This window comes from Balaenoptera physalus, assembly GCF_965194825.1.
Source record: "Balaenoptera physalus genome assembly, chromosome: X".
Taxonomy (NCBI): domain Eukaryota; kingdom Metazoa; phylum Chordata; class Mammalia; order Artiodactyla; family Balaenopteridae; genus Balaenoptera; species Balaenoptera physalus.
Genome location: NC_138903.1, coordinates 35031194 through 35054223, shown reverse-complemented (window position 1 = coordinate 35054223; position 23030 = coordinate 35031194). Strand labels below are relative to the sequence as shown.

The following is a 23030-nucleotide window of genomic DNA, read 5'->3' as shown; positions in this document are numbered from 1 at the left end:
ATTAGACTCTCTGTGGGGTGGAACCTAGGCAGCAGGGTTCCTTAAGCACCCAGGTGACGCCAGTGTGCAGCCAAGGTCGAGAACCACCACCTTCGATGACCGGATGCTCAATATTATATTTTTTTTGCTTTTTAATTCCAGTGAGCAAGCTACAGAAAGATTAAATATACTACTTATAATCAGGCCAGATTCTGCCTTGATCATTTGTTTCTTCCCGCCTTAATCTTTTAGGCTCTAGAAAATATTTCTAGGTGATGTTTCTTAGTTTAGAGGCCATTAATACTGAAACCTATTTCTAAGGGCCTGTGAGCTGACTCAGCCCTGTTAAGACCCTACGAAGAGCAGTCAATATTTATTAGTCGAAAAGCAGAGAAGTTCCTCCACTGCTAGCATACATAAATAATTTAATAGCCTGAAAATAAATACAATAATTTGCCTTTCCAAAGCACCTTTCATCATGAATCTGGTTTTAAGGGTCTCAAGAGATGTGCGTGGTCAGAAACAATCTGGCAGCAACATTTCCTCTAGCTGGTAGGCTTGATACAGCTTTATGATTCACAGTTTTAAATAACAGCACTCTTGAGGGCTTAGGATTGTGGCTGACTGGGTAGAAAATGGAAATGCTGAATGGAAAAGTATGGCTAATATATTATTTGGTTGCACCTCTTGCCTGGAGCCAGCCTGGGCTATTCCGACTTTATAAATGATTCCACCGGGATGGCTCTGAAAAGTACCACTCAAAAGTTCTCACAGCTGTTTGCCAAGAAAACAAGAATCCATGACACCTGGCTGGGAAACCGTGGACCTGTGGCCTCAGCCTTCAAATAAGTCGATGACAACGTGTTTCAGTTCTAACACTGGGATACTTATTTCTCCTTCATGGGACCCTACCACGGGCACTTGCTGAGGAGGGGGAAGAGCCTGGAGAAATACCTAGAACATAATCTGGGAGAGAAAGAAGTGGGAGCTTAAGGAAGGGTACAGTTTCAGGTAGAACTGGTTCTTGGTGGGATTTTTGTTTTTTGAAAGGAGAGGATCAATTCAGATTGGGGACACGTTGAGTTGGAGATATCAAAGTAGAGAAGGCAGCGGGATATGAGTTTGGACTTCAGGAGAAAGTCTGGGAGTTTTCAGGATTTAGTTGGTATTTAAAAAGCCGTGAGATGGAATGAGGTCACCGAGGGAGCTACTTTGGAGAAAAGAGGCACAGACTGAGACCTGGGGCCTGCCTATATTAAGAGATTGAGGAGAAGACCTAGTAAAGGAAGCAGAGCAAACCAGTGAGCTATCAGGAAAACCAAGGGAATGGGGTGCTTTGGAAGCCAAGTCAAGAGAAATTCTTAGAATGTATGGTGAGCTTTAAAATTCTCAGCGATTCAAGTTCAATCCTCTTCTTGCTTAATTGGAGGAACGGAAGCTGAGCTCCAGGAAGCCCTTTGATCTTACCACATGGCCTTAGCTTCAATAGCTTATCTCGTCATTCCAACGAAAGCCAAGCTTCTCAGAAATCATAGGGTCTGCGAGTCACGCTTACGAAGGGGAATAAATAAAACTGACCATGATCTTGTACAACACAGGGAATTTAGCCAATATTTTACAATGATGATAAATGGAATATAACCTTTAGAAATTGTGAAACACTGTGTTGGACACCTGAAACTTGTACCATACTGCAATTGAAAATTAATTTAAAAAAATAAAATCAAAAAAACAAAACAAAACTGACCACGATCACACTTCAGTGTTTACAAAAGCATTGCCTCACACGGGCTCTCCATAGAGCTCTACAACCTCCCTGTGACATGAGGAGGGGTTGTCCCCAAATGTGCAGATTGAAATTAAAACAAACAAACAAATTTCAGCTCAACTGAGACTTGTTCAAAGCCAGCCATCTAAGGTTGTAGAAAAGCTAGATGAGAATTTGGCTCTTCTGACCTCAGATCTTTGATTCTGTCTCTGACACCATATTGCTTGTTATGTAAATGAGGAAAAAACCAGCTTCTTCTAATCCTCAAGGCTCTCCCAAACACAGAGAAATAAGTGCACAACTAATACCTACAGACTGGTTTGTGGATGCTCATCACAAGGGAAAGAAAGAAAAGAACCAAGTCTGAACTAAATGAGTTATTGAAACCAAAATTAAACACAGGCGTAAGAAACAGGCATATTTTTCTTTGCCTCACCACCATCTTCCATTACACTCTACTGAAGGTGAATTGCCAACATGATTAATCAATTCCTCTGTATTTCCAAGTAGAACTTAATCCTGATCTAATGCAAGATATCACGTACCAGTCAGAGTCTTAACCGAAGATACAGCTTTTTATTTAGTGCCAAGGAAATTCAGTTACTTGGAGCCTTTCAATCCCAGGCAAATCAAAGAAAGCTTAGATCCTAGAACTAAGCATGAAAAATTTCAAATTCTTTTAAAGAACTAATTTCAAGACCGATAATCAATATACTGTGGTCTGGCCAAGGCCTGGCAGCCTGAAAATTTTTGGACGTGCTTCAGGGATCCAGAAGCAGAGTACTACATTAAATCGGTTCTTTTTGGCTTTATAAATGAGATGTTTATGGACTATTGGCTATAAAAAGCCAAGTGGTTGATTGTAAATGCAGAAGTTACTTATCTATACAGCATACCCTGCATTAATATTCTGCATCCGCATTTGTTTGTGAAATAAGCCTCGTTGGAAAAGTAATTACATCAGCAAAACCAAGCAGGATGGGTCAAAACAATCACCATCAGAGTTTGGATGCTACGTGCCTGAGAGATGAGTGACAAAACAATTATTCCCTCTGTCTCATCAGGAAGCTGTGGTTTCGTTTTTAACTAATTAATTTCTGAAAGGCCATAAATGAATGTAATACAAAATTTAAAAGACACAAAGGAATTAGATGGTGAAGAGAATCTGCCTTCCACCCAGAAACCCTAACCTCCCAGTTCCCTTTCCTGGAGCCAGCCACCAGTTGTGTGTTCAGGGGACTGTTTAAAATATCTTGATGAAAATTCCTCTGATCTCCCACTCTTCTCCTTATAGTTCAGACCTTATTACTTTACCCTTTGTCCTTTGGCTGGCTGGGGTTTTGTTGTGTGGCTCATTTAAGATATGTCATTCAAAAAAACACCGTGGGGGCTTCCCTGGTGGCGCAGTGGTTGAGAATCTGCCTGCCAATGCAGGGGACACGGGTTCGAGCGCTGGTCTGGGAGGATCCCACATGCCGCGGAGCAGCTGAGCCCGTGAGCCACAATTACTGAGCCTGCGCGTCTGGAGCCTGTGCTCCGCAACAAGAGAGGCGACGATAGTGAGAGGCCCGCGCACCGTGATGAAGAGTGGCCCCCGCTTGCCGCAACTAGAGAAAGCCCTCGCACAGAAATGAAGACCCAACACAGCCATAAATAAATTAATTAATTAATTAAAAAAAAAAAACACCGTGAAAAGCTAGGTTCTACCAACTCTTCTCCTATAGCTACAATGGCAGACAATATCTTATTCAGAGGCTCTGGTGTGGTTTACTAGGATTATTTCCTAAAAGTTAAAAAGACTATTAATGACAGAATAACCAGGTACATCAGTCCAGGACTTTTAAAACTACTGTGTCAAATGAAGGTTAAAAAAATTATTGTCTTGAAAATAAAAAAATAAAATTCTATATGATGGGCTGATCTTGCTTTAAAACCAGCAAAGTAGTCTGTCCTAAGGGTAAATTAAAATGTCTAATGTCTTTCTCAACCCACGCTATCCTTGCTGATATCCAGTCCTCCTATCTTAACCCTTCTCACATCAGACCTGTCTGTTTCTTGGAATATAGACAGTAACTTTTTGGTACTTAACTGCCACAGAGTCCAACACCTTTAGTTGTCCATATCATGCCTCCCAGATCCAATAGGCTGTCCCAATCTATCCAGAAGGGAAACCATCCCTCATAATGGCAGGCTCTAAGTACACATCTACTGGGCTTCTGGGTGCCAGGCATCCTGCTAAATGTCAGGAATAGAGCAATAAAAACCTAGGTCTTGTCCCCCTCCATGAGTCAGCAATTTCAGGACACCAAGGGGCAGAGGCCAGTCACAAGTTATCCCACACTCTTTATTCCTTACCGAATGGCATGCCAAGACATACTCAGCCCACACCTGCCCTATGTCCAGTGCTCTGCCTGATGGTAGGTCTCTTCACTGCCCTGAGAGATTGTAGATTTCCGAGCTGGGGTTGTCCCCTGGAAGGGTGACGGTGAAGAGCAAGAGGAGCTGTCTGCACCTCACGGCCAAGTCCCCACAGGCCAGGCCGCTGCCAGAGCTGGGCAGGGAGGCTTCTGACTGCTTTCATAACTTTCCTCTAGACAGACACTGTAGGTCCATGGTGACAATGTCCTTGCTTCAACTGGGACACAGAGTTTTTAAAAATCTGGCTGTCGATCGCAAACAGAAAAGGCAAGCGATTTCCAAACCAAGGACTCTAAGAAAGGGGCTTTCAAATGCCAAGGGTTCTCCTGTGTCTCAGATTCAGGGCCTGTCACCCAGGAAAGGAGGCAAAGACCAAGGCAGGGCCTTGCTTGACAACGAGACAGGAGTTAGGTCTGCCGTCCCATCTGCTTCCATAAGGAGGGGAATTCTTTACTTGGTGGTGGTCAGGGTACTGAAACCCCGAAAGGGGATTTTCCAGGGGGCCTGTCATCACTGATGGGTTACAGCTGCAACTGAAAGGCAAGGAGAATGTCAGAATTGTGTTCTTGCAGAAGTGAGCCTACCCTTCTCACGGCTCCCCTACTTGCTTCTCCTCCACGTCTCATCATTTCTGTCCTAAAACACAGCCTCTGCCTTGCACGCAGGCAGACAAGTTCGCCCACCCTTACCACGTCCCCCAGAAACCTCCAAATGGGTCTGCATAACAATAAATACATCACACTCATTTCCCTCACACAGAAGATACCACTGTCTTAGAGAAAAGGATGGGAAGATATACTATCTTTAAATTAGGAGAATCTGACTAGCTTCATTTTGGGTTTGGGTGGCTCACTGCTCTAGTTATTTTTCTTTTTCATTACATGTCCCACTGTAGGTTTTTTTAAGCCTCTGTATCTATTGATATCTACAACCCCGCAATAAAAAGATGACGTATATAATGCAGGAGAACCCCAAACAATCCTAAAACTCCATTCTTCAACTGTATACACTGTGCAGTTGAGTCTCAGCATGCTGAGCTGGCAATCCATGAATACAAAACAGATAATGTCAACACGGCAGGAGTCACAGAGCTGCTCGGATTTCCAGTCCAAACTAGGAACTAAGGGTTATGAGTCTCAAAGGACAACCTGTCCTGCCTGGAAACAGGCTCCTGCCTTTCACACAGCTATCAGCTCCCTCAAGGCTTCTGTGGTTAACTCTAAAATTAAGCAGCAAAGGATCATTTCAGAAACAACCCAAAGACCTTTTGGGTAGCTTCCCGAGAGGGACTCAAGGCTGAGGGCACGCCTTACTTAGCTGATTAACACTGATCACCTTCCCCATCCCAGGTGCCCTCTGGAGTATAAACAAGGTGAGGGCAGGAAGAATACCTCCTGCAAAAAGAGAACAGCACACTTGCTGGGTTCTTTCAGGAGGCACCAAATACTCTGAGCAGAGTGAACACAGCAGGGGCTGGGCCGCAGCCTGAGGTGCACACGTGGGCATCCCCGATCCCAGCAGGGCAGGCACTGGCGCTACATTTCTAGTGAAAGTGGGGCCCAAACAGCTGCCGTGGCTGCTGCCACCTCTGCCTCCTGCTCAAGCAGGAGGCCTGGGATAGCCCAGGGGCAGCAGTACCTACTGCCGGGGCATTCTTATCACTTAGGCTCTTGACACTAGCATTTCTGCCTAAGACTTCAGAATGAGTAACTTGACATTGCCAGCAAAACAGGCAGGTTCTGAGATATACTCTCAAGGAAAAGACAAGGTACGGATGGAATCCTCAGTAAGATGCAGGTGTCCAAGGAGCACAAGGTGCTCAAAGCCAGCATTTTGATGCCAGGAAGCAAAGCCATCCAGCTTTCAGTATCACCAATTCCTTGTCCACAGTCTCTGCCATCAGGCATACCTCCCACCTACCATCACCCACTCCCATTTCCACACAGCCATTTTCCCTTGTGTCCCCTGGTGTCCCTGCATCCATTTTCCCTGAAAGCCCCTGCGTAGCATCTTTCAGAGAATTAGGTGATGGAAACATGTCTGCCCTTTAAATGCTGAACTCACTGAGCTAGGGAATTCACATGAAGGCTCTCCCGCTAGCATGAAATGGTACCATTTTCAAGGTAGCTCTGCGAGTAGGGGTCCAGTCTGAGAAGCTGGAACTATTTGGATGAAAGACTTATGGAGGAATGAACTCTCTTCACTCTCCCACCCTCAGTCTCAGATACAAAGGACTGCTCCCACTGGAAAGCAAATCAGAGGGAAATTCCATCTCAACCACCCTGACTTGAAGATAATTTCCGGATACTCTGTATCAAGGACACCCACCCATCCATCCCTTTGCTTTTTCAGACAGAGAGAAAACTTAGCAAAAAGGAAGTCAGCTTGCTGACAGTCTGGGGATTTTCTGAACTTCCCCGTCCTCTGGAAACGCACAAGACAGGTTTGCTGTTCTGTCCAAAGAGGAATAGCATCTGATGGACCAGGACGGGGCCGGCGGTTAAAGATGTGCAGGATGGTAAATGTATAATGGATTGCCAACTTAATGAGTTCTGAGTTCCCTATTGTGTTTATTGAAGTCTTTGTACTCCTGATTGTTTAAAATTCATGCTTCCTGCTTTCCCGGTCTGTGCCCACCCTACAGCCCCTCCCAGCACTGGCCTAATTCTCCCAGTCTCCATCCACCTTCCTACAACTGCACCAAGAGCTTTCAAGGTTCACGCATCCTCTGTTGCAAGCATCCTTTCCTTAGTTCCTCTAAACTATTTTTTCTTTTTTCTTAGCTGGTCTGATTTTTTTAAATTAATTAATTAATTTAATTTTTTTTTTTTTTTTTTTGGCTGTGTTGGGTCTTCGTTTCTGTGCGAGGGCTTTCTCTAGTTGTGGCAAGTGGGGGCCACTCTTCATTGCGCTGCGTGGGCCTCTCACTATCGCGGCCTCTCTTGTTGCGGAGCACAGGCTCCAGTCGCGCAGGCTCAGTAGTTGTGGCTCACGGGCCTAGTTGCTCTGCGACATGTGGGATCTTCCCAGACCAGGGCTCGAACCCGTGTCCCCTGCATTGGCAGGCAGATTCTCAACCACTGCGCCACCAGGGAAGCCCCCCTCTAAACTATTTTTATCATTAATTCGGGTTAAGTCTCCCCTCCATCCTTTTGGTCCTTCTCCCTGACATGAGCAAACAAATAGTAAAGAGAGAAGATGAGGACGAGTGTTGCCCAATATCCAAACTTCCCCTGTCCCCACTGCACCCGAGAACAAAGAAGCTATCTGTGACCTGTCTGGTCCAATGTACGGGTGAACCTCACAAGATGGGGTTGATTTCCCTAAATCAGGGGAGAGGAGCGCGGAGCAGAAAGGAGGAAAAAGAAGGGCAGGCAAACAATTAACCTCCATATGATGTTCCTCAAAGTGTGGTATGAAGCCTTCCCGCTGGACCAAAGCTTTGGAGATCTGTTCCAAAAGCAGATTTCTGAGCATAACATCGGACCTACAGGACCAGTCCCTCGGGAGTGTATGAAATATGTGTTTCAAAGGAAAGCTCTGCATTATCTACATATGGCAGGCACATCCCTCCAGGTCATCAGGTTCCAAGCTTTCACTGCCCTTGAGCGCTTCTGCAACTCTTTAAATTATAGGTGACTGGTAGACACTACAGTGGTCATTGTCCAGTTTTGATTGACTTCCCTCCCCCTCTGCAGGCAAAAACTCAGTTGTGCCGCCATATGCAATTCAACCCCTTCACTCAATATAAATGTATGCTTTTTGACTTTTTTTCCCTTTGAACTGCTTATAGCATCTGCTAGGTTCCCTAATCCGAGGAAAATAGAATCGTTAACCCGTGCTCATTTTTATATCTGCGTGAAAGAAATAATTTTACTTTTTCTGAACATCAGCCTTTAACAGGGGTAGCACCCAGGCACCTCTATGTAAGAAGGTACGCCCTAGGTGATTCTTCAGCACTGCAAAGTGGGAAAAGCAGCGCTGTGTGGCAAGGTTGACAAAAGACAGCTCTCCCGCCAAACGTGGCCAGCCAGCGTCTTTCTGTAAATAAAGTCTTCTTGGAACACAGCCGCACCCATCCATCTATTTATTGTCTATGGCTGCTTTCAAGCGACAATAGGGAAGTTGTGACAGAGACCCTATCGTCTGCAAAGTCTAAAATCTTTACTGTCTGACCCTTTATAGAAATGCTGTGCCAACTCCCACTCTAGGGGAATAGCTTTCAAAGATCTGTATTTACCAAGCGAATCTTTTCAGAGTCCCTTTGATGCAATTAGAGCCAGGTCAGCTACGGGGATCAGCCATGCTACAGAAAGCTCAGTAGAAATACTGACGCAGGGTCTGGCACCAGCCCTCTAAGGTGAAAGGAGGCGCATAGGGGCTCAGGGAAATTGAGTTAGGGGGGCTCTGAAGAAAAACACATTTTGTGGAGGAAGAGTGGGCCTCCACAAAAACTTCCCATCTCGGTAAGTTATGGAAATTCCTTCACATACTCATTCAGCAAGCACTTATGGAGTACCTGCTACTGGGAACGGCATGCACTATGTGCCGTGCAGGCGAAAAGCAGGAACTCTGCCCTACGGATGACCACAACCCAACACAGCATCATCAGCCACTACTGTGGAGCAGTTAAGACATAGGGGTTAAGATGAAATCTCTGGAGTCAGACTGACTGGGTTTAAAGTCTGGCTCTACCACTTACTAGCTGTATAACCCAGAGCACACTAGACTCTCTGTGCCTTGGTTTTCTCATCTGTAAAATGGGGATATTAATATAGTACCTACTGTAAAAGGGTCTCACGAGGCTTCAATGAGTTACACATAAAACCCTTAGAACAGAGGCTAATAGGCAGTAAACGCTGTCAATTAGTGCTCTTATAATTAGAGCCCCCAATTACACACCAGCTGCTATAAGTAGACCCCCCACGTGCATTCTCTCTAAACCGTACAATAACCATGCAAGTTGCGAATTATTTTATTGCTGCAGAAACAAGCCCAGAGAGGTCAGATGACATTTCCCAGAATGCAAGGTGTGGGCAGAACTGAAACCTACATCCAATTCCAAAGTCCAGGCTTTCTCCAGTATAAGTCCCCTCATGCAAGGTCTAAAGGGACAGTGACCTCAGGATTGTAGGTCTGTGTTGACAAGGTCTTCTAAATTTCTCTTCTGATTCAAAATTTGGCTTTGGTATAGCAGATTTTTCTGATATGAGACACCCAGATATTTTCCTTTGGGTAATAAGAACAGAGGAGATGATATCCTCATGATGAAAAATGTTTAAAAATAAATTAAAATATAAAGGTAAAACACTTTATTACTCCCAAAGAAAATACTCAAGGCCTATGTTATCTATCATTTCTCTCCTAGGTAAAGATCTACTTAAATTTGAAAGCCAATACTGTGAAGCAGTTTACAGAGTGCCCTAAATGTTCTTTTCTTTAGAACTTGCGGGAACATAAAAAGGCCCCAAATGTGCATTTTAAAGCAGCTGAAATTGGTCCAGCACTCTTTTAATCCCTTTAAATGAAAAGGGTTCTCTCCACAGAGACTAAAAATAATTTGGCTTGAAACGCTGTATTCAAATGGAACCCCAGCTAATTTCAAGGGTTCATAGGCAGAGGCAGGTTAATAGTACTTTGTATTTTTTCGAAAACCTATTTCCAACTACTTGTAAGTGTTTTATATTACATTCTTCTAGGCAAAGGACTAGCTATAGTTATGGGAAAGAATACAAACAGAATCTTATTCTTAACAAGCAAGCAGCCATGTTTAGAAAGCTCACGGAAGCTGAAACCTGTTATAAGAATGATAACATTCTCAACATTTGGAAAAAAAGGTCTCAGTGTTTACCAATATTTCTAATACTCTTAATATTCAAACCTATCTAGTCTCTCCTTAAAGCTAAGGCAACATTTTAGCTCTGAAGTACACTTTTTGGGGACACATAATTTGGTCTGAAAATTTTGGTTGCAGAAAGGTTTGCAAAAAACCGTAATAAATGATTAAATCTGTAAAGACTCTAAAGCTCCCATTTCTGGCTGCATTTCTTTTGCAAATCAATGCCTTCAAACTGTTGCAGAGCAGAAGCAAAACTGTCAATAGGGAAATGAGACGCTGGTGCTCAGGACAGTGAATGGGCAATGAGTTACCCAGCTTTGTGGCCAGACAGCAAATAAGCCCTTCATCACAGCACAGTCTCACCAGTAGGACACACATTCTACTGGGTGGGCCAGAAAACCATGCGTGCTTTGTTCTACAGACAGACGGCACAACAGTGCCGACGAATGACCTTCAGTCACACACCAAGCTAGCCGGGAGGCGCGGGGCGCTGCAGCTGTGGAAGGCAGGTGCTTCTCACGCTTTGTGGGTACCCCATTCACTTTTCAAAAGCCCAGGCAAGCTTACTCAACCCCATACATGTCAGACTCTTTCGCGCCTTCAAAGTCCAATTAACTCAGAGATCCTCATAGAATTCACAGGCATCCGTTCAAATCAGCTCCTGGGATAAGGAAAGCACTGGGCTTGTTAAAAACTTTCACAGGGTTTCAAAACGCAGATCTTGGACTGGATTCAGATCCCAACACTGCCACTTTTTAGCAGTGATCTTGGGTGCACAGCTGAAGCTGAGCGTCAATTTTGTCTTTTGTAAACTAAGGATGACATCCATTCCTACTTGCATGTCTACATATGCCAAGGGCTGGACAGCACCTGGCACAAAGGTGTTGGATGAATGCTCAGAAACCTTGTTAATGGACTTGGCATTTGGCTTCAAATAGTAAGATGTGTACTAGATCCAATGATGTAAAAAAAAGACAAGAAGTTCCAGCCTCCAGGTTAAGTTGGTAAACACACGCATCTAATTTCACTCTCTTGTAACCCCATTAAGACCAAATAAAGGAACTGGTTTTTTAAAATACAAGCCTAGGAGAAAAGAGGGGTAAACAGCAACAAAGTTTTGGAATCTGAAAAGCAGAGATGAGGGGTAACCAATTCAGGAGGCGAGGGGAGAAAATGATCTCAAGCCATCAGGGAGAAAAGCTGAAAATGGGCGCCAGGCTCCTTTGGAACTGGGGATACAGAGGATAGCAAAAGTGCAAAAGGCTGGAAAAAAAGCTGTTTTAGAAGCTGTTACTTCTAGCTTCTTGTTCCATTCCACTGAATGACTGCCCCTTCGCCACCCAGGCAAACATCCAGAGATGTTTATTTCCTGAAGAGGATAAAATACAGGGCATCTGGCCTGGGAGGCATCACTGGGCCATGGGTACTCTGGTGAAAACAGGGGCGTTAAGTGACCAGACAGATGGCACACTGAACCCTGAATACAGAGACAGCCCCCATGCCAGGCCTCTTCCCCCAGGAGCTGCCAGGCTGAACTCCAGATCGACCCCTCCCAGTGGGAGACTGGAAAGCTTCTCTAGGACATCTATGTAACCCAAGGGGAAAGACCTAAAGATACCAACATTGGGGTTTTCCATCAATTACCCCTGGATCACCCTATGGGGAAACAAATTTGACAAGGTCCACCCACATGATCAGAACTCCACAACAGCTTTCTGGTACCAAGCAACCAAGGATTACCAGACACCTGTGAAAAGCCTCTACAAAGATGACAGAGATCAAAACAAGCAAACAGAACAGAGCAAGCTGGAGGCAACAGAGACTACTGAGCTTGCAGCAAACATCAGCAAATGTATATCAATGATATCCTTGGAGAGATAAGATCGTGTGTCCATGAAATAAAAAGATGATAAACAACAAAACGCAGATAATTAAGAAGTCAAAACCTTCTCAGAATTTAAAAATATTATGAGAAATTTAAAAATCGAAGTGTTAGACGAGATCTTCCAAAAATTCGAACATAAAAGAACTGAAAATAGGAGAAAATGAAAAATCAAATAACAGCTACAGAGAGTCCAGCTCCTGGATGCTACCTGCAGGATGAGAAGAGAAAAATGGAGAACAAAAAGAATATTCAACACAGCCTTGTAAATCAACTATACTTCAATTAAAAAAAAAAATTCAAGAAAAATTTCCAAAACTGAAGGAATTGAGGTGTCAGAATGAAATGGCACATAGTATGTCACAGACCATCTAGCACAGCGGATGAAAAGAAACCCATGCCTTGGCCCATTAGTGTGACATTTCAGATCCTTGGGGACAAAAGGACATTATAAGCTTCCAGAGGAAAAAAATCAGGTCACGAGTAGCCTATCAGGAATCAGAATGGCTTCCCACTTCGTAACAGCAACAGTAGAAAGAGAAGACAAAGGAACAATGTGTTAATTTCCCTTCAGAACTTGGATTTCTAACTTGGAATGCTATTCCCAAACTGCCAATCAAGTGTGATGGTGGAATACACATTTTTAGGCAAGCCAGGCTTCCAAAACATTTACTTCCCACGTACCTTTCCTCACAAAGTTACTGGAGGATGTGCATCACCAAAATAAGAGGAAGACAAGAGGGAAGGAAAAGCAGCTCTAACCCAGGAGAGGTCAAGGCAACTGGGGATGAGAGTGAAGGATGAGCCCAGGACGATAGCTGGGCACCGAAAGAAGAGGGCAACCAGTCCAGACGGGAGCAAGGTGACTCCGGAGAGGGGCACACTGAGGGCTGTCATCACTAGACATTTGCTGCCATTAAACCTGAGGACAGAGTGACCGGGTCAGCAGGGCCCAGGTCCTTCCTGTGTTCCTCTTCCTGACCACGGGCTGACGGCTCTGTAGAGACCTCTCCCCTCCGCCCTCCCCCAGCTGCCTGGTACTCCTTCCCTCTAGAGATAACCACCACCCTGCCTTGTGTTGCTTGTTTTCCTACTTTTTAGTATCCTCATGTATGTATGTGTCCCTATACACTGTACTGTTTGGTTTTGAAAACCAAGCAGCAAGCACAAACCTAGCTGTGTAACGAAAGGGAGACAGCACTTCTAGTCAATGAAGGTCCCAAGGGAAGGTAAGTTGAGCCACGTCTCCAGGAGAAGTCTGGCTTTAGGTTCCATGAAGTTATTCTGGGGAAGTTGATGGGCAAGGCCACGAGTGGATCCAAGGAGAAATGGGGGTCCTCCCCCTCAGGATCTCTGACGGTGCTGTGGTGTACAACCACGTACTAGGTACCCAGCAGGAAAGTTGGAGGGGGGGGCACAGGCACCTCTGCATTTCCTTCTTTTTAGCTCACGGGGGCCTGTCCCCAGTGCGCAGGAATAGGTCAAAGCAGAATGCTGCCGGGGAGTGAAATGAGTCCTCTGCTGATGTAGGCGGCAGAGCAGGGCTGCCGTCAGCCTGCTTTGTGCTTGCTGCTTGGTTTTCAAAACCAAACAAAAAGTAGGAAAACGAGCGACACAAGGCAGGGCGGTGGTTGTCTCTAGAAGGAAGGAGTACCAGGCAGCTGGGGGAGGGCGGAGGGGAGAGATCTCTACGGAGCTGCTATTGTCCCATTTCTTAAACTGGGGGGTGGGCATGTGGGTGGTTATTATTCTCTATACTCTATTCCAGCTACTAAACCTTCTTCTGTATTTAGGATACATCTTGCCATTTAAAAAATGATTTGGGTCATAGATTATATTACAAATCCCACTGAATCTGTACCATTTGTCTCTGCTGTCCCCCTAAACAGCGGTAGACAGAACCCAGTCATCACCATCCCTTTCATGTGCCCCGAGACAGCAGTCACAGAAATGCAATTCTAGAAGACACTCTGCCAACAGAAACAAACAGAAACAGGACCCTCTGTAATTAGCTTTCATGTACAGCCATAATGAGAAATACCCTAGTGCTCCTCTACCAGTGGGATCCCCGCGCACCCGACGGGCTTCTGAGACAAACTCAAGTGTCTAACAGAAGCGACTGTGCTCCCCGTTTCCCCGACATGTTTCAGTCTTGTTTGAACAGGCTGCCAATTCCAAAATAAATGCCCCCACCAACAGGTCCACTTTCCCAGCATGATTCAGATGAAACGGCAGGGAGGTTTACCATTATCTACTAACCCAGGTTTGGTAGATTTCCTTAAATGCTACAGATGCCCTGTTCACCCCGCCATGACTAGAAGTCATTATCCTAGAAAGGCATTTGGCTATTCAATTTCACAATGCCACTCCAGCAGAAAAACTCTTTCCAAATTCTCACCTTCCCTTCTCTGTCCAGTCAAAGAAAGAAACAGAGTACTCCAGCTTTCACAGAGGACAAAAGAGGCCGCAGCCCAAGCCTCTCGCTGTTCAGCCATCTATCTGAGACACGGCCTTCCTTCCCGACTGCCACTGATTTTGTTCCTTCTTGTGAGAATCACCTGGAGGTACAGATGGAGAAGATCAAAACCAACCAGGCTCTGATTCAAGTGAGGGCATCGATTCCACTCGCCCAGGTAATAAAGTGAAACAGCTGGCTAAATTATACGACCACAAATGGATTCACACCTCCGACTTGTCTCAAAGATTGTCAGAACCAGAATCTTCAGAAGGAATCATTCTTTCCCACGCTCAAACTGCCTCCGCTTGAAACAAGATTGCTCCTTTGTGAATAAGCTCACCTCCAGAGTGAATCGAGATGTGGCCACAGTGCTCCTTTTCATCAGCTGTTTCAGATAAAGTCATGGCCATCAGTAATGTATCTTCTCCTAGACCCGAGCTTCCCAACCTTGGCTGACCATTGGAATCACCTGGAGCTTTAAAACTACTGGGCCTGGGTCCCACTGATTTACCGGGTCAGGGGTGTGGCTCCGCAGGTGATTGTAATGTGCAGCCAAGGGTGAGAACTACGGGTCTATTAGAGAATATAATGGTGACCAATTTCTTCCTGTCAAAAATAGAAGCTAACATTTCCTAAAACCCATCACTGCTGTAACAAAGTGTGGATGCTTTTACCTGCCAGGCAGCACAGCTCAGGGACCAGGCGTCAGGCTACCTGGGTTTGACTACTCGCTGTGTCACTTACCGGCTGAGTATTCTTGGGCAATTTATATAACTGCCCTGTGCCTCAGTCTCCTCATTTGTGAAATGGGCTGATATTAGTACCCAGACCTCACATGATGGTGGGTATTAAATTAGTTGATGTTTACAGAATGCTTACAATGCTAGTTGTGGCACAGAACATGCCTTAGAAATGTTGGTTAAATAAAACACCCAGCCAGTTTCTGTCAAGGCCCCGAGAGAGTGAAGTAAGTCAGAAAGAGAAAAACAAATATCGTATATTAATGCACATATGTGGAACCTAGAAAAATGGTACAGATGAACCGGTTTGCAGGACAGAAACAGAGACACAGATTTAGAGAACAAACGTATGGACACCAAGGGGGGAAAGTGGCGGGGTAGGGGTGGTGGTGTGATGAATTGGGAAATTGGGATTGACATATATACACTAATATGTATAAAATGGATAACTAATAAGAACCTGCTGTATAAATAAATAAATAAAATAAAATTTTAAAATTAAAAAAAAAAGGCCCCAAGAGAAACTAAAAAAGAAACTGTCTGTTAACTGAAATAATTTGGAATCAGATAAAACTTTCCTCGGGATGCCAATTGCACGTTTAGGGGACAAAAATTCCTCAAGTTTTCTGCACTACCTCTTACTTTTATAATGGAACTTTATCCAGCTCTGGCAAAAGGGGCATTTTTGAGGTCCGAGAGGGAACTTTAACATAACATGGCAACATTCTTTCTTGCCGTGTCCACCCTTCTCTTCATCATTTCAGACATCCATGTCTTTGTTAATAAACTGGTGTGAAATCTGAGCGCTGTATTTGCAGGAATTGGCAAGAAAGGCTTTAGAATTCCAAGTTTTTCTTTTCAAAAGGAATACGTCCCTGCCTCACTCAGGAGATAACGGAGTAGTTTTTCAAAGGGTCCTCTGCACTGTTGTAGGAAACAGAGGTCCCTGAATTCCACTAACTTTAATTTTTTTAAAAGCTGTATGCCAAGCACCATGCACAGAAATCCATTACTTCTAAAAGATATTTAAAACAGGAGATCAAGACTGAATACAGTCTTGAAATGTATGTGTGAACAGATACTGGGCTGCACGAGCTTTTCAACTACACGAATAAATACAAAATAGTATTTGAGGAAAGATATTTTCATACATGCAGCTCCTAAATACAGAGGAAGCCCGATGGTAAACATTTGAGTCTCGCCCACTGTCTTCCACTAATAATAAAACTGGTTCATCAAGGCAGCGCAAAAATGCTGCAGAAAGGTTGTGTGAAGAGAAAGCTCCAAATAATATTCACCAGCAACACTTCAAACACATTCGCTAATGCTTTCATTCAAGAACCAATACTTAAATTCTCTAATGCCATGAAGTAGCTTCTTAAAAATAATAAAAACTCATTTTGAAACATGCAGATTATTAACCAGACACTGCTGAGAGTGTGTGTAAACAGGGCCAACATTTCTACAGGGCACTAGGAATCAAAAGCATTGACAGACTGTATATCCTCTGACCCAGGATTCAGCTTCTAAGGATTTATCCTTGGGAATTAACTGGACACACATGTAAAAATGCACTTGCAAGGAAGGTTATCACATTGCTCAATAGCAAAAAAGCATGCAAAAGTATCATAGAGCACTGGTTATCTACAGAATGGTTTACTCATACAATGGAGTCTTGGGGCACAGAAATGTATCGAGCTAAATGGAAAAATATCTGCAATAAAGTTAGCAAAAGGAGGTGGTTAAATTATTTGAGTAGCAGGACTCCATTTTTGTAGAAAATAAAGAAACAAATCATAGGAAAAAAACATGGATGTACCTAGAGATTATCATACTAAGCGAAGTAAGTCAGAAAGAGAAAGACAAATACCATATGACATCACTTATATGTGGAATCTAAAATATGACACAAATGAACTTATCTATGAAAGAGAAAGAGACTCACAGACATAGAGAACAGACTTGTGGTTGCCAAGGGGTAAGGTGGGTGGGGGAGGGAAGGATTGGGAGTTTGGGATTAGCAGATGCAAACTAGCATATACAGGATGGATAAACAACAAGGTCCTACCGTATAGCACAGGGAACTATATTCAATATCCTGGGATAAACCATAATGGAAAAGAATATGAAAAAGCATATATATATGTATAACAACTGAGTCCCTTTGCTGTACAGCAGAAATTAATACAACGTTGTAAATCAACTATACTTCAGTAAAATTAAAAAAAAAAAGAAATTCTCTGCAAATTCAAAACAAAAGTATGAAAGGCTGCACACCAAAATGTTGAAGGAAGTTATCTCTGATTAATGGGATTGTGCGAATTTTTCTTTGGGGGAGTAATTTCTAATTATTTCATTATGTATGGCTTTACAATTAAATAAATGAATAGATTATGAAAAAATAAAAATAAAATGTAATAAAGACATATTGAATAAAATACATATAACAGAGAAGAGAGCAGACCACTTTTTAACTTTTCCCCCATTTCACAAGAGCTCTATATGACAAGCCTGAGGAAGAATACCTAGGAAAGGAAAATATCACATGGCTCTTATCCACTACGAAATGGACAGAAAAGAAAGGCAGCTGGACTGAACATTTCAAACCAAATACTATCTTCTAACGTTATATACTTGATACAAGTCCCTTTTCAGATATATGATTTGCAAAAATTTCTCCCATTCTGTGGGCTATGACAACCTGCTTTTTTACTTATCACACTGCATCTGATTGCATCATTAGATATATATATCATTGTATTCTCTACTACTCCCCGGCTCAAGTAGTGCAGCCGGCTTTCCCATTGCTTGGTCTCAACTCAGGACCTTACCATGCTCTTACCTCAGCCTGAAATGCTTCTAGAACACATGGCCTGGGCCCTCACACTGGATTCTGCTGTTGGGGTGCTCAGCAGTCAAGTTTTTCTGGAATGTTAGGCTCTCAAGACCCTAACTGTGATAAATGCTAACAATTCAGTTACCCTCGCTTTGTTCTCTTTAAATGGCATCTCAAGAACTCTCCTGGGGGTGTGAATTGCCTATAAGAAACATATGTTTAAAGGAACTAAAAGCTTAGTGTCCTCTACTTACTTTGACATATTTCTTTTTTTTTTCATTTTTATTGGAGTCTAGTTGATTTACAGTGTTGTGTTAGTTTCAGGTATACAGCAAACTGATTCAGTTTGCTGTACAAATTCAGTGATTCAGTGGATATACACGTATCCACTCTTTTTTAGATTCTTTTCCCATATAGGTCATTACAGAGTACTGAGTAGAGTTCCCTGTGCTATACAGTAGGTACTTATTAGTTATCTATTTTATATACATAGTAGTGTGTATATGTCAATCCCAGTCTCCCAATTTGTCCCCCCCCCACTTTGACTTATTTCTTACAACTCTCTGCCCTCTTCATCTTCTTCCCCTTTGCTTTATTTCTCCAATTCTCCCATATTTTCCTACAGGCTGGGATCCTTCCTCACCAGGGACCAGGAAGCTAAGTCAGGGAAGATTCAGGTAATGCCAGAATTTGGGGATGCCTGGGAAGCAAAAAGATAGAGCTTTGAAGCCATTCAAGACTCACATGGTAATCTTAATTCCAAGTCAGATTTGCCTTCTCCTCTTTCTCTTTTTCTCTCAAGGCTAAAATTAGACCGGAAACCAGTCTGTCTGTAGACACTAAGCATGGTCATGGTTTGGTTTCTGCAGGGTCAGCAAGCGAACCCTAAAGATTGTTGAGCAGTTCAATGATCAGTGTTCACGCCTCATGTGTCGGAACATGAACTTACAGAATTGTAGAGTTGAATGTGGCCTTCTCAATTTTACAGGTAAATGTTACTGAAAGTGTGATAGCTCAGCCGCATTGCTTGGGTACAAATTCTTGGGTCCCACCATGGACCTTCTGAACCAGAAGCTTTGGGGTGGGAGTCCGGGTATCTGCACGTTTACAAGCTCTCCATGTGCTTAAGGCTAACCTAGGGGAAAACTATTATTACAGAGTAAGAAACCGAAGCACAGTGAGGATATAATTGTTTCTCTTCGCAAAACTAGAGGGGGGAAAAAAAGGCAGTTGTTCTAAGTGAGATATCCAAATAAACGTACATTATTTTCCCGTTTCAAGATCTACAAATATTGTACCCACAGGTCTCTGGATTATCTTTCACTCCTAGCGATCTTTTCCTTTTTCCATCACTATACTTGGAGAAACTGCGGCAACCAAGACAGAGCAGCCCAATGCAGTCTCTGGAGCATGAAGAAGCGTTTAATTCAAACCCTTTTTACAAATCACTGCATTAATGAAATTCATCATACACAGGAGTTCGGGGATGTCGACTGCATGCAAATCACATTTAACAAGCTAAAGAGCCGACTTCTACATTAGCTCCCAGAACATCGGAGCAGCCAACAGTAGAATAGGAATTTGACTACGCATAAATCTATGAGAAGAACTGCAGCTCCTTATCTTATTTTCTCAGGCTGTCCTACTCTGTATCCACACCAAGACTCAGAGAGGAGTTCTGAACAGTAGGCAGTTCTATCTCAAGAAAAAAGCTGGGTTCCCAAAAGATCATTTCTAAGTCATTTGAAACCTGGACACATTTCCTCATACAAACAATGTTATAAATGGTCTTAGATGTCTAAGTACAATAGATTTACAATAAAACTGATACTATAAAAAACCTAATCATTTAAAAATGCTTCCATGAAGCAAAAAAAAAAAGTTTCAAGCTCCAATTTAGGTGCATCTTCACAAAGGGAGCTTCTCTAGTGACAGTGGCTCCCCTGAGTGTGGAGTCACAGCAGTAGCTTCTGGTGTGGCACAAAGGTCGGGGGCAGGTATCTTTTGTTGCATTCATCACTTCCAGGTTGCAGACTGCCAATATTATGAACTTCTGATTCAGAATCCCAGGGCCCAAAGACCTCACTTTAACACATCAGCTACTACACTTGAAAACTTTGAATTAATACCTTGAAGAAGGTTGTAGCTCTGGCTCTTGTAGGTACCAAGAGCAAAGTCAAGTGATGCTTTATCTTGCCCATTTTCCTGCTACCCCTTCTCCTCCTCAGTTGGGCTAGGTGCTGCTTCTTTGTAATTACATTCTCCATTTATTACTGATTTTTCTAAAACATTCCTGTATGTCCTTTTTAAAAAGTTTAAACACATAATAAGATACTGATATTTTTAAGTAACATTTTCAAAACCCCATACCCGTTAGCTGTTGCTCCCAAGTCCCCAAGTTCCCCCTCAACTCTAAGCAAATACGAATCTACTTTCTGTCTTTATAGATTTGCCTATTCTGGACATTTTATAGAATAATACAATGCATGGTCTTTGATTACTGGCTTTTTTTTCACTTAGCATAATGTTTTCAAGGTTTGTCCATGTTGTAGCTTGAATCAGTACTGGATTCCTTTTAACTGCCAAATAATATTCCCGTGTGTGTGTGTGTAATATTTTATTTATCTGTTCATCAGTTGATGGACAAGTTTTTGTGTGGAAGTACGTTTTCCTTTCTCCTGGGTATATGTATATGAGTGGAATTGCCTGATCACACCGTAACTCTATGTTTAGTGTTTAGTGTTTAAGGAACTGCCAGACTGTTTTCCAAAGCGACTGCACCATTTTACATTCCCACCAGCAATGTATGAGGGTTCCAATTTTTCCACATACTTGCCAACACTTCGTATTTCTGGTTTTTTATTATAGACATTCTAGTGGGTGTGAAGTGGTATCTTAGTGTAATTTTGATTTGCATTTTCCTAATGATTAGTGATCTCAAGCCCTTTTCATGTACTTATTGGCCTTTTGGATATATGCTTTGGAGCCTTGCCCATTTTTAAATTGTATTATTTGCCTTTTTTGTTATTAACTTGTAAGAGTTATTCATATATACTTGATACAAGTCCCTTTTCAGATATATGATTTGCAAAAATTTCTCCCATTCTGTGGGCTATGACAACCTGCTTTTTTACTTATCACACTGTGTCTGATTGCATCACTAGATACATATATCATTGTATTCTCTACTACTCCCCAGCTCAAGTAGTGCAGCCGGCTTTCCCATTGCCTGGTCCCAACTCAGGACCTTACCATGCTCTTACCTCAGCCTGAAATGCTTCTAGAACACATGGCCTGGGCCCTCACTTCATTCAGTCCTCTGCTCCAATGGGACCACCTCAGAGAGGCCTTCCCAAAATTGCCACTCCCCCATCCACCTCTCTATTCCCTTACCCCTCCTTTATATAAGTGCTATGAAAATATATCAGGAATTGATATTTGTTTGTCAGAACCTTGTATTTGTTTGCCTTTCTTTGATTACTGGTTAACATGAATGTTTTCTTAAACATTTATTGCCAGCCATATGTATATTTATATTTCTTCTTTTGTAAACATCCTCTTCATGACTTTGGTGATTTTTCTATGGACAGATCTGTCTTTCTTGTTCATTTTTAGGAATATTACCCCTTTGTCTACTGTCTATAATTTTCCCAGCTGTATTTTCCTTATTTATTCACAGCGTTTGCCATATAAGAGTTCTTCATTTTTATGTAGACAGTCTACTAGTCTTTACATTTATTCATTGCTTTTGGTGCCTTATTTCTCAAGAATAAGCAAAAGTGATTAGATTTTATATTTCAGCTACTTTTCATATAAATCCCTTTGCCAGACCCTCCTATCATTTCTCATTCAGAAAGCATGTTCATCACACCACCCACTCAAGAAACTTGGTTTTCCTCTCTCCTCAGCTCTCATCCTTCATCCCAGCAACCAGAAGATCTGCTTTCATTTCACTGAAAGCATTCGGCTCAAAATGCTTTCAAAACTCTACTGTGGGAGACGATTACATTCATACCCCCAACAAGTCACACCTCCCTTGTGTAGGGTCCCCTCCTCCCACAATGCCTCTGGGCTTGGCGATGTGATTTGCAGTGGTTAGTGCGACTCTGGCAAATGTTTGTAGATCGAGGTGTAAAGAGTGCAGGTGCGTTATTACTGGGAACTCTACGGCTAAGATATGAAAAAGCTTGGGCTGGCCTCCTGGAGGATGGGACAGAATATGGAGATAATACCTATTGTTATTAGAAAGAACACAGAGCAGCTTTCCTGCTAATTAGAAAAAAAGAACATCCTTTTTAGTTAGAAATTAGCCAAATTCAATCAGGCAATAAGTCTATGACACTTGCTGGCTGCAAAGACAAGAGAAATGCGGCTTGGAAAACACAAAAACATCGCTAAATTATACTTTCTTGAGCTTCCTATTTATAGGTCGGCAAAAAGTAAGATTCCACTCTTAGCCGGGCTGGACAGACATGACAGAAAGAGCATAATATCTCTGGAAGTGACAAACAGCTGGCAGACCTTAAGAGCTTCCCTTACAAGAGGGAAGAAACAGAACAAAGGGCCAAAGAAGAGAAGGGCAGCCAGTAAGCCTTAAGTGAGGTGCTTTTCACAAGTGGGCCTTCCATTTCTGTGCTTTACAAAAAGAGAAGGTAGGGGGTTGGGGAGAAAAACAAGATCAAGGGAAACTTAAGACCCTTTGTCCGCTTAGGCTTCCCAGCTGGGTACACAGCTCACCCAAATATCTATCCTCTCCTGCTGTTACTAAAAATACATGGAATAGCTCTTCCAGGAGGAAAATGGTCACATGTCACCAAGGAGACAGGAAGACATTCATGATATAGTTTTTAAAATGATTTTGGAATCCAAGCAATGCTCAGTTCCTCTCTCTGGACCCTGCCAAGAGGGTAATGAAAGCTCTTGCCTAAAGAGAGAAAGAATTCAGAGAGAAATTTGCCTGTTCGCATCTGATACTGGGAATCAGCTGAAATCTAAAGTGCCTTAAAACGAGCTCGTTGTGAAGGCAGACATTCTGTCATGAAAACTAGAGAAGGCTGCCACCAAAATAAATGCACATTGTCTTGCACCAACTGCTACTAGAAAGAGAGTT

The 23030-nt window shown here is 42.9% G+C and overlaps 1 protein-coding gene across 2 annotated transcripts in view; it reads right to left on the bottom strand.

Annotated features, from left to right (window-relative positions):
• Positions 1–23030, bottom strand: part of TSPAN7 (tetraspanin 7) — a 140445-nt gene that overhangs the window by 75758 nt on the left and 41657 nt on the right. The window lies entirely within an intron of this gene.